Genomic DNA, 5,106 nt, shown 5'->3' on the forward strand with positions numbered 1-5,106 from the left:
TAGATGAGAAAAGAGTTAAAAAGACAAGGGGAAGGTCCAGAGAGAAGGGCTGCAGGCAACATCAGTATTGACTCGGAAGGATTCAAGGACAGGGACACGCTTGTCACAGAAGGTCACATAGGAAGGCCCCTCTCAAGTCACCACAAAAGAAGGAAACTAGATCCGTTAGGTTGAATAAACCTGGTGGAATTTCCCCGAAGTCTCTGGACATCCTTTTCCCCACCGGGCATCCCTGCCGTCAAAAGACTCTCCAGTATAGTTTAATTTAGAAGATGCATCTTGGTGAGTTTCTCTGCACAGGCGGTGGCTGTTTCTTCCCCATAGTCAGGAGGGCTTGGTCACACAAGGGCATGGAGAAGAGACAACAGGCTCACAGGCATCGAGGGGCCTAGGGCTTGCCCCTGAGTTGGCAGAAAAACGGTTCAGACAAAAACCTGGGGACACAGAGTAACACCCCGCCCGTGACATGTGACGAGAAGCTCGATAGTGAGGTATTTCGGTCCTGCAGCTGAAGAATGTATTGTGCTTTACATCCTGGGCTTGATCGTGTGCCACACGTTGGAGTGAGTGTTTTCGCCAGAGCACGTTCAGATCCTGCACTATATTTGTTCCACCAAGAGTCTTTCCATAAACCTGAGAGAAAGAGTGAAGTTATAAATATAGCCTCTGCATACACTTATGTGATAAAATTTGACAGAGGAGCCTCAAAGGGCGGGTTCTATTCATGTGCACGGGGACAGAACTGCTTTCCAGGCGACAGTCAGGAAGCGGGACCTGGGAGAATTGAAATGTTCAAGGGAATTTTTAAGTGGAATTCCAAGAATTGCATGAAATGACCCCTCCGTGGTTTCAAACCTTTAGCAGAGGAGACAAACATCTTCAGAGGTTGGGTACAGACAGCGGCGACATGGCTGCATCGGGCTGCATGGGAAACTTGACTGCTGGTACCGGAGCTTCACATTCGGCGCTGGCTTCGGCAGCACATATGCTAAAATCAGGATGATGCAGAGAAGATTGGCATGGCCCCTGCACAAAGATGACGTACAAATGCCTGAGTTACACACTCGTAGCTGCAAACCAATACTTGGTGAACATACACGGTGCCCTGACTGTGGGCCCCGGCGTCAGAGCCTTCTGGAAGCCTTCAGCCGTTCCCCACTAGGCTGAAGTCTTTGCTTCTTAGCTCCAAGGCCCTCAGAACTCCAAATTCTATTTCACTCTTGTCATCCACATACCTCAACTCCAGAGAACCTAATGTGGGGGGGCGGGGGTCCAGTGCCCTGATGGAAGCTGCCCATCCATCCCATGGTGGCCCTCCCAACCACGGGGGACGGGCTCGTTCCCCACACGTGGTTTCCCATTTCCTCTACAGCCTCCATGTCTCTGGGGCCATCAGTACTCATTCACGGATAAAATCCCGGTAGGGGTTAAGCAGAGGGAACAAAGGGCTGCGTCAGGGCAGCCAGACAGGCCAGTGAAGGGACCAAAGGAGTGACCAGTGACCAGAGACAGCCAACCAACATCGTAAATCTGTGTATCAGTACGTGGGTGTGAAGTCTACCCATTTAAGAGCACAACCCATGACATTCCAGGTGCAAATGGCCATGAGAACATGTAATGAGTGTGCATATTTTAGGAGAAATCTTGGTCTATTAGTTTCAGTTGCTGCTTTAACAAATCACTACAAATTTTGCAGCCTAGAAAAGAACACGAGTGTGTTATCTCAAGGTTCTGTAAGTCAGAAGTATGACTGGCCATCGTTGTTGACAGAGTGAGGCAAGGAAGAGCCCCAAGCCCACAGGACCCAGGCTCCCCTGCACTGACCCCTTCGCCAGGCTCCCCAGGCTGTGCGGATGAAGGGTCAGACCTCTGGCCAGCAGAGGGAGGGGCGGAGGTGTTCACCCGGCCTCCAGTACCCCCTCCCAGGGCTGCTCTCTGAGGAGCACGCGTCCCACTGAGCATGAGGTGCGTGCAGCTACGCGGGGCCAGGCTTGGGAGTCGGCATCACTCTGCCTGAGCCCTGCCTCTGCTCCCCACCGCCTCCGTAACCCTAGGAAAATCGCTTAGCCTCTCTAACTCTGTGCTAAGGATGGCTGTTTCCAAAAAGGGGTTCCCGATGGTGTTTCTCTCATAGGGGAGTGTGAGGCTCAACTGACATAACTGATACGCAAATGTGTTCAAAACTGTTGGTGCTGCACGTGTTAAGAAAGTTATCAAAAAAAAAAAAAAAGGTAATTCAGTCTCAGGTTCAAAGAGAAGCAGCCCTCAAGTCATTTCTTGAGTCTTTGGAAGACATGTGTCTAAAGAGATGAGGCTCCTCCTAACATGGACAGTCATTTGTTCATTCCATCTGCAATTACGGAGTGCTTGCTGCATGCCACGCACTGTTCTAGACACTGGGGGCCAATCTGAAGGTGGGGAGACACCAAGAAACGTGATTTCTGTAATTCAGAGATGAGAGAAGATGATGCCTGAGTGAATGGAAGCAGCAGGAATGGAGAGAAGTGCCTCGACTTCGTCGATATTTGGGAAGCTGGCGTAACAGGAAGGTCTGGGGCATGCGGGAGAGACGCTGGGAAGAGAAGAGATAGAATCAAGGATGCCTGCCATTTTCTGGCTTGAGCAAAGGGGCAGAAAATGGTGCCAAACGCAGAGTAGGGGACCCTGGGAGAGGAGCATGATGAGGTCAGGTGGGGTCACGGCGAGTTTAAAGTCCTTGTGGGACATCAAATGGAAACTATGTGTTAAAGACGAGGTCTAGAAATTGGGAAAGAAAGCCGGGTCAGCAGATGGGCCTGGGCGACGCCAACACGCAGATGGGGACGAGCGGGACTGTCCACTGGGTTTTTACAACACACGGAGACAGAGATGGAGGGTCCCTGCCCTCAAGAAGTTTACGGTCTAAAGGGAGGGACAGACGCCAGAGTTGGTGCTAATATGACAATAGCACAGTACACAACGGGAGCGCAGAGGATTGCGGGAACCCAGGGAAGGAAGAGCCCGATTCGGCCTGGGAAGCCTGCAGGAAGCTTCGGCAGAGCTGACATTTGCTCTCGTTCTGAAGGGCCCGCCAGGCGCCGAGCAGGCTGGCGGATGTGCGAGTAATGCCCAAAGCCAGAGCGGAGGAACCGAGAACACAAGCCCCAGGGAGCTGAGGCATTTGTGCCGGTGCCGGGGCTGCAGGGAGGGGAAGGGAGAAGTGAGGCCAGGACGCCATTTTGAGGCCCAGGAGGCAGGCGAAGGGCGTGGTGGGGACTCTGTGGCCCTCTGGAGAGCTGCTTCTTTCGCTTCTTTCCTTCCGTGTGTTTGTGTGTCTTGTAGGGAACGAACACAGCCAAGCCTGCATTTTCAAGGGACTCCCCCCGGCAGCGCTGTTGGAGGTTGGACTGGCAAAAAGAGAGACTGGCTAGAGCGTGTGTGTCAGGGGTCCGTGCGTTTTCTGCCGCTTTCTTCCCTTGCTCTAGAGACCCAGGGCTGGAAGAGAACTAGGGCTTGTGGTCTAGGAGATCACGAACCCTTGCTGAGTCTTTGTGCAAAGCCCTTGATCTTTTTCAGATCTCAGCGGTAAAATGAATGCCATGATAGCCTTACTTTCCTCAGTATATTCGGGGGGCGCAGAAACACGCAACACAATATTGAAAAGCATTCAGTGCGTAGTAGGGCAGGGTCTTTGGTAGATCAAGTCAAGAGGCAGAACGCCTATTAGTGTAAGAACTCATCTAACTTTGGCCACGGAAAGCCATCGAAATTAGCAAGAGAAAGGTTTGTTTGTCTTGTAGAGGAAACTACCTGAAGACTCTGAAATATCTAAGTCAATTCTCCTCCGAGAGACTGTGGATCTGCTGGTGCCCTTTCAGGAAAGAGTAAAACCCATGATCAACATGGTCTTCGGAACCTTGAATGAGTGTCATCGGCCAGAATGACAGGCGGATGGAAGGTGGCAGGGTTGCTGAGGTTAGAAAAGACCCTGAGGAAAGCCCCCTGGGTGGCTCAGTTGGTTGAGCATCTGTCTCTGTTTCAGCTCAGGTCATGATCCCAGGGTCCTGGCATGGAGCCCCGTGTTGGATCCCATGCTGAGCATGGAGCCTGCTTGAGATTCTCTCCCGATGACCCTCACCCCCTCTTCCAAACACCAGATAAGATAAGATAAGATAAGATAAGATAAGATAAGATAAGATAAGATATATGATATGATATGATATGATATGATATGATATGATATGATATATGATATGATATCCGGGGATTTGGTGCAGAGGTGGATTCCTGAGGGTCTATTCTAGATGGGCTTCAGAGGGACTAATGGTCAATAAGACTATTGTTTTCTCCCATCTTCTAGCACAGAACGGTCCCATAGAAGTAAAATGAAAGCCCCATATGCAATTTCAACCTTTCTAGCACCCATGGTTTTACAAGTAAAAAGAAATGGGTGCGTTCAATGTTAATGATATGTTTGATTTAACACAATATATGCAAAATATTATCACTCGACAAGTTATCAATATTTTTACATGAAGACAATATTTTACAATTTTTTACACAAAGACTTCCAAATCCAATGTGTCTTTTGACGAAAGCATACCTTAAGTTGGACTAGCCACATTTCAAATGCTCAATAACCACGTGTAACTCGTAGCTATACGACTGGGCAGAATAGCCTGTGTGTGCCCTTCACCATCTCATGATAAGGCAATCAGTTCTACTTTGGGTCTTGCAGATATAACCAAAGGTTACCTGTGTTTTCTTCCAAGCAGTACTGTTTCTGAGAGTTTTCCATTAATGTGCCTGGGAAATGCTTCATCTCATTTCCTAGTTAAAACACACTTCATGTAGATTTTTGGAATGTAAGTTGGAAATCACCCACACCTCTTCCACCATAAAGTAACGACTCCATGTGTATCTCAGGAAATAGACGGTACATCCGCCACTGGCAGGACTATTAGAAGCTAATAAATAACTCTCTGTGTTTGGGATCTTGGTTAATTCAGTGACTGTCTAATACCTAATTTCACCATAGTCCTTCCCGTTGAGTTCCTAGGGTGAAAATCTTACCCAGTTTTCCATCTGTTTACTTATCCACCTTTTCCTTCGCTCTGAGGAAGGAAA

The 5,106-nt window shown here is 49.2% G+C and overlaps 1 non-coding gene across 1 annotated transcript; it reads left to right on the plus strand.

Annotated features, from left to right (window-relative positions):
• Positions 1 to 964: 964 nt before the first annotated feature.
• LOC120235113 lies at positions 965 to 1,071 on the plus strand. Its single transcript, XR_005529308.1, has one exon. It is a non-coding gene; the product is annotated as a U6 spliceosomal RNA (small nuclear RNA).
• Positions 1,072 to 5,106: the final 4,035 nt, after the last annotated feature.

Source organism: Hyaena hyaena, unplaced genomic scaffold, assembly GCF_003009895.1.
Source record: "Hyaena hyaena isolate Hyena2069 unplaced genomic scaffold, ASM300989v1 scaffold_121, whole genome shotgun sequence".
NCBI lineage: Eukaryota > Metazoa > Chordata > Mammalia > Carnivora > Hyaenidae > Hyaena > Hyaena hyaena.